Source organism: Pseudophryne corroboree, chromosome 10 (assembly GCF_028390025.1).
Source record: "Pseudophryne corroboree isolate aPseCor3 chromosome 10, aPseCor3.hap2, whole genome shotgun sequence".
In the NCBI taxonomy this organism is placed as follows: Eukaryota; Metazoa; Chordata; class Amphibia; order Anura; family Myobatrachidae; genus Pseudophryne; species Pseudophryne corroboree.
This window is the reverse complement of record NC_086453.1, coordinates 87,598,824-87,609,478: the sequence shown is the minus strand read 5'-3', so window position 1 is coordinate 87,609,478 and position 10,655 is coordinate 87,598,824. Positions and strand designations below refer to the sequence as shown.

The following is a 10,655-nucleotide window of genomic DNA, read 5'->3' as shown; positions in this document are numbered from 1 at the left end:
CTGCTACTAAAAACAATATCTTTTCATTATCACAAAAGGCTATCAGCCCCCCCCATCCGCAACCCATTGGATGGGGGGGGACAGCCTCGGGCTTCACCCCTGGCCCTTGGGTGGCTGGGGGGGGGACCCCTTGATTGAAGGGGTCCCCACTCCCCCAGGGTGCCCCGGCCAGGGGTGACTAGTTGGATTTTTGATGCCACGGCCGCAGGGCACTATATAAAAGTGACCCCCGGCTGTGGCATTATCTGTCCAGCTAGTGGAGCCCGGTGCTGGTTTTTAAAATACGGGGGACCCCTACTCTTTTTGTCGCCCGTATTTTTGGAACCAGGACCAGGCGCAGAGCCCGATGCTGGTTGCTTAAATATGGGGGAACCCCTGTCATTTTTTCCCCCATATTTCTGCAACCAGGATCGGCTCAAAGAGCCCGAGGCTGGTTATGCTTAGGAGGGGGGACCCCACGCAATTTTTTTTGAAAAAATAAGCACTTTCCCACCCCTTCCCACTGATATACATGCACGGATCTCATGGATCCGTGCATGCCTATCCAATCACGAATAAAAAAAGCAGGTCTGTTTTTTTAAAGCACTTTTTTACGAGTTGTAATTTTTCACGGCAGTGTTTTTTTTTTTTTTGCTTTGCACTTCTTAGTAAATGACCGAGATTCATACTTAAACAGCCGCGTTTTGACCGATGGTGTATTCATTCGTGATTTTTTTCCTAGGACTTCCAAATATTACGAATGCCCTCATCACTGCCGTGATTTGAGTTTAGTAAATTACCGAGATGACACTTTGATGAAAAAACGGCATCTCGGTCAAAATCGGGACCTTAGTAAATTTACCCCTATGTTGTTTGTTCATACTATTAACTGGGTAGTTATCACAAGTTATACGGTGTGATTGGTGTGGCTGGTATGAATCTTGCCCTGGGATTCCCAAAAATCCTTTCCTCGTACTGTCCATCTCCTCTGGGCACAGTTTCTCTAACTGGGGTCTGGAGGAGGGGCATAGAGGGAGGAGCCAGTGCACACCCAGAGTCCAAAGTCTTTCTTAAAGTGCCCATGCCTCCTGCGGAGCCCGTCTATTCCCCATGGTCCTTACGGAGTCCCAGCATCCTCTACAGACTACGAGAAATAGATTTACCGGTAAGTGTAAAATCTTATTTTTTTTTGTCGGTCACAGACTACTTCCTCCCTTAAATAAGCACTTAGTAGTGGGACATTATCGTTGCTGAGGTGTTAATGCCGCCATCTGGTCCTCTATTGTGAATACAGATGAGAAAAACACATCTCTTATGTCAAGATTTGATAATCCACTGTTTCCCCAAGGAATTGCGAGTGGAGTAGCGCCAATGTAACGAGACTATACAACCTGTTCACAGATGGCAAGCTTAAAGCTTTCTCGGAGCTGCAGGAGAATGGTAATATCCTTTTCGAAGGATTCTGGTTTTACTTGCAACTTCGCCATTTCATTACCTCACGAAGGGGTGCGCTCAAACTCAATAGAGACCTCACTCTCTTCGAATCCATGTGTACCCAGACAATAGCTCCCACGCATATAGTATCGGGAATTTATAAGATCCTGATTCACGGCTCTTTTCCTGATTTTCCTTCCTACTCTGGTTCCTGGAATAAAGTCTTATCTCATAGGGGAATTATCATTGATTGGGACAAACATTGGCCCTCATTCCGAGTTGATCGCTAAGAGTCATCGCATCGCAAATGTCCGAAATGTAAGTATCTGCGCATGCGCAAATGCGTGATTACGCATGCGCGAAGACATACGTACGACAACTGTGCAAAATTACTTTGGACAAAAAAAGCCGTAACTGCCAAACGAAAACAAGGAGTGGCGTGGGCGTGGCGGAGGCGAGACTTCGCAATGCTCCGACATGGGCGTGAAAGTGGGCGTACTGTGTGGGAGTATGCAACTTGCAATGGGCGTGTTTTTCGCACATAAACTTTGTCGCTGTTAAAACTAACATAGGAAACCGTAGCAACATTCACGCAGCAGCAGAGTAGGTCTGCAGTTACTCTACATTTGCGAAGTACTGGTACAAGTGTGTATGCAGTAATTAGCAGTTAATTGGAGAGCACATTCATCTGATGTTCAATTACTTGTTAATTACTGAGCCCATGAAAGTTACCAACCAGCAATTGACTGAACACACATTACATGTTTATTCTACTCACATATTAATCTCACACACTGTTAAATAAGGTTGTTATTTGTGTTTAACTTGGTGTGTAAGCATTGTGCAGAAATGTTTGAATGTGTGTTAGACTACTAAATACAAACAAGTTACATTTTTATTTAAAGTTAGATAATTCTGCAACATTCTGATCAATTAACCAACACCCACATAATGGCGCATACACTATGATTTATTTTTCAAAGTCACAATAATATAGGTTTTTAACATCTGTCAATGTTTTCAATGATGTCATGTTGTCCAAAGATATTTTATCAAGTTGTCGTGTCTGTTTTATTAATATGGACATTAAAGTGTGGTGCAAAACATACCTTTTTTTTTTATTAAAAAAAAATTTGAAGGAGAATTAGCAGATTGGTCACCAAGTGTCTATATGTTGACATAATATTTTTGTAAGTAAGATTTTGCTAATGCATTACCTTCAAGAAATTGCACACATTTTGAAATTATATTTTTTATTTCAGAAATAATATGATCCAACATTTAAACATGGCTCCACATGAGTCTCACAGGCAGAGATAGACCAAGCACCAAGCAGATGGCACTGACAAAAATTATATTGCAGAACTCAGTACTCTGCAAATTTCTGCTTCTGACAAAAGTATCTTATAAATTCATAAATTCAACATATTTCACACCCTGCCACACAAAAATGTGACACAAACTGAGAAATAATTAGTATCCACCACACAAACACAACAATACACAGCACACTAGTGAGAGGAAGATGGCTCTGTTGTTTTTAAAAAGAAACTCACAGGCTACAATTCCTCCAAACAGAAAAAAAGACATTTCACTAAGAGGGAGTGATCCATTCTGGCCACACAAGCCAAGTCCAAAATAACATAGAGGCAACTACAAAAACATGGGTGCTGCCCATCTGGAGAGACATCACTTTCTTCTTTTTGGCCCCGCCTGAGGCTGATCTTCTTTGCTTGGTCTGCGGAGTGACCTTCGTTGGGCCTGCCCAGTGTCCTGTTCTTCCTGGGCAGGGGCAGGGGAGGGAGCCGATGTGGTTGGCTCTCTGCCACTGTGGGCAAGGGAGACAGCGATGGCCTGGAGCCCTTGCAAGATGTTAGTTGCAAGGCTTTGGTTTGAGGAGGCCAGTTGTTCTTGGGCCTGCCTGATCTCTGCCAGACTTTGGCAGAGTTGAGCAACACCTTGCTCAACACAGGTTCGGATCTCAGTGAGCCGGACAGTTATCTGGCTTACCTCCCGGATGACCCCGTCTTGAAATGTGTTTAGGCTCTCACCATACCTAGCAATTTCAAGCAGGATCTCCGGGATAGCAGAGGGTTGGGTGGGGGGGCCAGTAGGAACCTGCATAGGTGGGTTTTGTTGGCCCACACTGGCAGACCCACTAGGTCCCTCCACCTCAGCCTCAACCACATAACCGGCCTGTGACTCAAACTGTTCACCCCCCTGTGCTGTGTTTTGTGGCAAGCAAATAGAAGAATGTGTGGGGGAAAAGTTGGAGTCAAAATTAGTTTAAGATTATTAATACAGTTCAAATTTCAGACAAATACATGTGTAAACTTACCTTCCAAGTCATGTCCCGTCACAATCTCAGGCAGGTCCGAGTCCATATGAGACACCCCTTGGCCCTCCTCATAACTCACACAGGCCATCGCCATCTCCTCCAAGTCAGTATACTCCACAGCGACAGGTGGTCCCCCCCCTGTTGCCCTTGAGGCATTCCACTCCGCAGCCCTCTTTGCCTTCAGGCGGGATTTGAAGTCGGCCCACCTACATAAATATTGTGAAAGAGGGAAAAAGTTGAGTCTTCTTATTGTTCAAAGTAAATATCTAGCACACATGTTCTGCTTGTGTTTGCTAGACATAACATGACATGTAACTACATTTTTTAGGCAACTTAGCACAGAAAAAGGATTGTCAAGATGCACTTACCGTCGTCTCACTTCCTGTGATGTTCTGACGACAGAGCCAACTTCATTCACAGATTTTGTGATGTCTCTCCAGATGCGTTCTTTGGAAGCAGCCCCCATGTTTTTGGGGCCCCTATGTATTTTGGACATGGCCTGCGTGACCAAGACACGCAACTCCCTCTTAGTGAATGCAGGCTGTCTTTTTTTCCGTCTGGAGGTAGCCTGTGAGGTTTCTTCAGGTTGGTCATCTCCATCTTCCTCCTCACTAGCAGCTTCTGTCTGCTGTGTTTGTGTGGCTAAAGTCAATTCTCCCTCAGTTTGCTCACTATGTGTGTGTGGCAGGGTATCCACACTCAATTCTTGAGGTTCAGAAGCAGAAATTTGCAGAGTACTAGGTCCTGCATTAACCTCCGCAGAGGCGTATTCTAACAAGCGCCTTTGACAGTCTATCCGTTGTTTCTGCAATGCCATCTGCTGCTCTGCAATGCGGTCTATCTCTGCTGCGATTTGCTCACGAGAAGCCATGTTTGTGATGACGTGTGTACGCCGAGGTATGTGCGCTTATATACCTACGTGCGACTCGTTAATTCACACAGGTGTACACTTATTCTGTTGAATGATTGCACTGCTTATTTAAGGGCCTACTGTGCATGCTGTAAGTGTTGGTAGTTTGGCGTTTGAGTTGTTGGCTTGTGCGGGAAGGTGATAGTGGAATTGGCAGAGTGAGTAATTGTCAAGCATACCTTTGTCCTTTTCTTTGCGTTTTGAATATAGACAGTCATTTTTTGTGTGTATTTTCGTTTGTGAGTATTCTGTTTTTTTGTTAAATTTTTTTGTGTTTGCAAGTTTTTGTAATACATTTTAATGTTTTAATTTTTATAACACATATATATTTTGCAAGTCCATTTGTGAAAATATTCCCGTGCTTCTTTGTTTTGACTGTCATTAGTGTTCTCTTGTAGGAATCTACTTTTTGGTGAGCAAAACCAATTTTGACTTCATTTTTGGGTGTGGTCCACAAAAACAAGACTTTATTTCTTTAGGAGCAGGTAAGTGTCGTTGGCCTGTGTTGGAGTTTGTTTGTTGGAAGTGTCTGTATGCTGTTTTTGACTGTCATTTGTGTTCTCTTGTAGGTTTTTTTTTTTTGGTGAGAAAAACCAATTTTGTCTTTATTTTTGGGTGTGGTCCACAAAAACAAGACTTTATTTCTTTAGGAGCAGGTAAGTGTCGTTGGCCTGTGTTGGTGCTTGTTTGTGTTTTTTTATTTTTTTTATTTTTTGTGTAAAGTTTGCTAAACAAAGTGTTTGGGGTTTCCAGGATTGATCTGCAAAGTAGTGTTTGTCTTTCCTGGACTAGGTACTAAATTTCTTATTATTTTTTGTTATTTTTTTTCTAAAGATTTTTTGCATTAATATATGTTTTTTATATCCAAATATTAAATTTATTTTTATTTGCTTTTTATTTTTGCATTTTTGACATGAATTCAACACAGAAAAAATGTACGCTCCTGCAGTAAGTTGACACCACAATTGTAAAAACAGTTATTGTGTAAAATTTTGGAAAACTTTGTTTTTTTTTTAATTGACATTTCTTAACATTCTCTCCAAAAAGTGTGTGATGTCAATACATATTGCGGCAGAAGCCCTACCTCCCCAACCCACGCCAGCACTCCCACCCCAACCGCCAGCCCCACAACCACAGCCGGCTCCTCATCAACCAAGGCAACGGAGGCGTGCTAGGCCACCAATTTTCAGAACCCGTGTCATACTTTTTGGGATGCCAGATGATGTGGTGGTGCGTAGATACCGGCTGCCACCACATCTAATCCTAGACACTCTCTCCATAATAGAGAGTGATCTGGAGTCTGAAATTCGGTATCCTACAGCAATACCACCATTGACACAATTCCTTGCAGTGTTACATTTTTTGGCCACAGGATCATTCCAGCATGTTGTTGGAGACCTGGTTGGCATGTCGCAGGGCCAGTTCAGTAAGGTCCTGCGACGTGTCTGCCAGGCTTTCATCAAGCGTGTTAAGCAATTTATTGCTATGCCTTTGGATGTTGGTGCCCTAGATGTGGTGAAGCGGCAATTTGCGGAAGGTGGTAGTCGCTTCCCACATGTTATTGGGGTTGTGGATGGCACACATGTTGCTATTCAGCCACCAAGACATAATGAAGAAATTTATAGAAACAGGAAACTGTTTCATTCTCTGAATGTAATGGTTGTTTGTGGGCCATCCCTCCAGATCCTTTCCCTGAACGCAAAGTTTACAGGAAGTTCCCATGATGCGTATGTCATTAGACAATCAGGGATATGGCAGAGATTAAGATCAAGTCAACGACCAGACATGTGGTTATTGGGTGAGTTGTTGCTCAAATATTTTAGTTACAAACTTACAAAAATATATGAAAATTGTGAACTAAAATTTTGCTTTTATTCCAACAGGAGACCGTGGATATCCTTGCACCCCCTGGCTCATGACTCCTTACCGTAATCCCAGGCCAGGACCACAGATGGCATTTAACTCCGCGCTTACTGCCACTAGGCAGCTGGTGGAGCGCACAATTGGTGTCCTGAAAGGGCGCTTTCGTGTGCTCCACCGCACGGGTGGCGACATCATGTATTCGCCGGAGATGGCAAGTAAAATAGTGGTCCTGTGCGCAATACTCCATAATATCGCGGTAAGGAGTAGTGTCGAGCTTCCTCAGGCAGAGGAATTGCCTGATGAGGAGCCAGGGGTTGTGCCACGCTTCGGTGGGGGGAGTGTGACACGGAGGGGGAGCCAAGTGAGGGCAAGAATTGTAGCAGAACATTTCAGGTATAGTGTTTTTAACATTTATATTTGCACAAATAATACAACCCAGTATGCTTATGTATTTTTAAACATGATTGCATTTAGTATGTTCTTGTAAAGTGATTGGGTAATGCTGTTGTTGTGTTTGAATGGTTTTTTCTTTTTAAACACAAAAAACAAAAACACGTTAAGCTGACAATGTTTATGTAATAATTTAAATACTGTAATGATAATAAATAGTGTCCTTATTTATTTTATATCCTCAAATACTGATTATGTAAACAAACACACAAACAAATGATCCTCAATGTTTGACACTTTGTGACTGTCCAGCTGAATGATCACACGACCTGTGGTGAGTACACAGATATGTTTAGTAATTTTCAGTAAAGTCTGTGTCTCTGTGTGTTTATTCTAATAGTTTCTAACAAACATTTTTGCTTATGCTAATGCGAATTTCCGCTCGTGCAAAATAACACTCTGCTCTTCACAGCATTGCAAAGATCAATAAAGTTATTAGAAATGACATATTTTTGGCCAATCACATGCTAACAGACACTATAAATATATGCCCAAATAAGGAAAACGCCATTGCCATGATGCGTGCAGCACCGTTCTCCAGGCGGGAGCTCCGCGTGCTGGTAGCGGTGATGGACCGCCGCGTAGGCCGCGTTGGGCGCTTCATCCCCAATCGGGTGAAGCGCGAGGCCTACGCGGAGGTCCGCCGCCTGCTGCGGACTCGCGTCCGCAGCAGGCGGACAATCATCCAGCTCGAGAGGCGATGGAGTGATCTCCGCAGGCGGACTCCAGATTTGTTGGCGGAGATCCGCCAGCAAATCCGTGCTCTCCATACCCGAAGTAAGTTACATTACATAAGATTTTTAGCTTAAAATGTGATAATGCTTCATCTTCCCAATTTTTAGCAAAAGGTTTTTTGTAAACCATTGTGCAAAACCATGTGCACTGCAGGGGAAGCATATGTAACATGTGCAGAGTGAGTCAGATTTGGGTGGGGTGTGTTAAAGCATCTCAATAATTTGCTGTGTTAAAATTAAACAGCCTGTATTTTCCATGGCCATAATTGAAAAAGTCCACCAAATCTAACTCTCTCTGCACATGTTATATATGCAACCCCTGCAGAGCACATGCTTTTGGACAATTGCAAACTACATTCCAGCTGTAATCCCCTTTGAATTACCTACATTTTACAGTAAGTGGTAGGCTAATTGCAACCTTCAGTCTCCTTTTTAGGAAATTAGGTCAGTGTGTGTGGTTAGGGGAAACAGTACTGACTGTAGTAAAGTGACACGAAACAAGTGCATGTTTCCAAGAAATAAGAAGCAGCCAGGAAACTGGTCCAAAATACTTGATAAGTGCTGGCTATATAATAAGGGCCCTTCAATAGTAATCTGGTGATGTTGCCTAGACAAATCACTATGACTCAATGGACTAGATTAAGGAATGAGCTTCAAAGTTAAAGTTTGGCTTCATTTTGTTTGCTATGGCCAACATGAAGAGGATCTTAACATGTTTGATTTTCTATTTTAAATAAAAAAAAAAAAACATGTAACATAACATTTATATTTAAAAATCAATACTATGTAATTTTGCATGATTAAAAAATGTGGACAATATTTTCATTCTAGGACAACAACAACGGCACAACTCCCCACCCCCTTCCCCTTCCCACTCCCCCTCCCCTTCTCACTCCCCCTCCCCTTCTCACTCCCCCTCCCCTTCTCACTCCCCCTCCCCTTCACACTCCCCCTCAGCTTTCCAGTCCCCCTCATCTTCACAGTCCCCCTCAGCTTCCCAGTCCCCCTCAGCTTCCCTGGCCCACTCCACTTTCCATTCCCCTTCTCACCACACCTCGCCATCTCTTTCTGGGACCCCTTCTCCTCCTTCCCATACCCCTTCTCCTTCCACTTCGACATCCCCATCTGAACCCCCCTCACCCTCTATTGCTTTAAATTTCTCTCCGCCCCCCTCGCCCTCTCAATCAGACCCCCCCTCTGAAATTGCGGCACTAATCCAGCCTCCTTCCCCCATCCAGCCTCCTGCCCCAATCCCTCCTCCTTCCCCAATCCCTCCTCCTTCCCCAATCCCTCATCCTTCCCCCATCCAGCCGCCTTCCCCCATCCAGGCAACATCCCCACCAAGTGAATGGGCAGAGGAAGCCCCTGCAGAACATTCCGGGAGTCTGGATGTTTCCGAGGAAAGTAAGTTTATTTAAATTTTATACAATAAGATTACCCACTTACACTTACAATGCCAAAACATGCAGTGTTGTACTGTTTGAATTCTTGGACCCTGGAAAAATATTTTAACATTTCATCATGGTGTACATGTTGCCTTTACATATTTGTGAGTGTCATTCTATGTACAGTGTGTATGTGTGCAATGTTTTGTGTGTCCACTCTAGGTTGACACTCATTAGGTAGCCAGGGTTGCCAGGAGAACAGGGTTTATATGTGTTACTTTTTCTGGGAAACAGTTAGACCTGAGTGGAGTTTAGTATGTTTGCCTTTTACACTTGGGCCTGTGTAGTCTGAATATTTACACTTAAAAATCACATGCTTCACTTTGTTGTGCAGCCTAATGACACACTGTTTTTTTGTGTGAAAGTTACATTCTCAAAATTAATAAGTGTTCGAGTCAAACATGTTTGCACTTATTTAGTAAGGGCAGCTTTCATGGAGTGTGGGAATGCTATGATATGTTGGCCTTCTGAAGATGTGGATATGCAGTGTGATGATGCAGGACCAACCCACTAAAAATAAAAAACAAATAAAACAACAAATGGGAATGAATGCCAACATGGTGTCACATTGACGAAGATGGTAGTTATCTTTAACATGGGATGTCGGACATAGCAACCAATAAGATTATACTTAAAAAATTGGGATCCACTTCTACAATATAATAATCATATTTTTGCTTGATTGCTATGGGCAACGTTCCATCTTAAATATAACTCACATAGTAGTAAATGTAACACATGGTCTGGAACACTTTAAAATCTGATTAAAAGGCTGAGCAGGCTTGTGTGTTCTGCTAATGATTGTACCATAAAACAGGCAGGATGTAGTAACTTTGACATTAAAGCAGGCCTGTCCAAACTGCGGCACTCCAACTGTTGAGAAACTACACATCCCAGCATGCCCTGACACAGCTTTGCCATTCCCTGACCACAAAACTGTGTAAAGGCATGCTGGTATATGTAGTTTCACAACAGCTGGAGTCCAGCAGTTTGGACATGCCAGCATTTAAGTGTGCTTTGCGCCTTGCTTGGCTAATAAGTAATGTAATTAAGTTATTAATGTTTGTGTTGCATCTTAATTTCAGATGTTGCAGTTGGAGATCCCACAAGTTTTTCAGGGATACTTGACACCATGCGCCAACACCTGCAAGGAATGATGGATTGTGTGGACCATTTGCAAAAATTTGCATGACTTTTATTCTTTGCTTTTAAAAAAAAAAAAAAAATTAACAAATACAAAAATAAAAAAGTTGATTAAAGTTAACCGGGTGTTGTGTTTATTAATGCAAAAAAGGATCAGCAGATTGGCAGGCAGAATTTGTTTTGTACACAAAATTACACACATCTAACGTTACATTTTTACCAAAAAAAAAAGGAGATTATTGTGTTAAGAAACATGTAAACACCTTCATTCACAAACAACACCTTTAAAAATTAAAAAAGTGAAATAAAAAAAAAAAAAATTACACTTTGACATGTTGATGGCCAATTATGGCAACAAA

General features: G+C 42.5%; 1 long non-coding RNA gene across 1 annotated transcript; it reads left to right on the top strand.

Moving 5' to 3' along the window:
- The first annotated feature begins 6,350 nt into the window (after positions 1-6,350).
- Positions 6,351-10,325, top strand: LOC134965035 (uncharacterized). Its single transcript, XR_010188276.1, has 3 exons — positions 6,351-7,248; positions 8,540-9,112; positions 10,239-10,325. It is a non-coding gene; the product is annotated as an uncharacterized LOC134965035 (long non-coding RNA).
- The last annotated feature ends 330 nt before the right edge of the window (positions 10,326-10,655 follow it).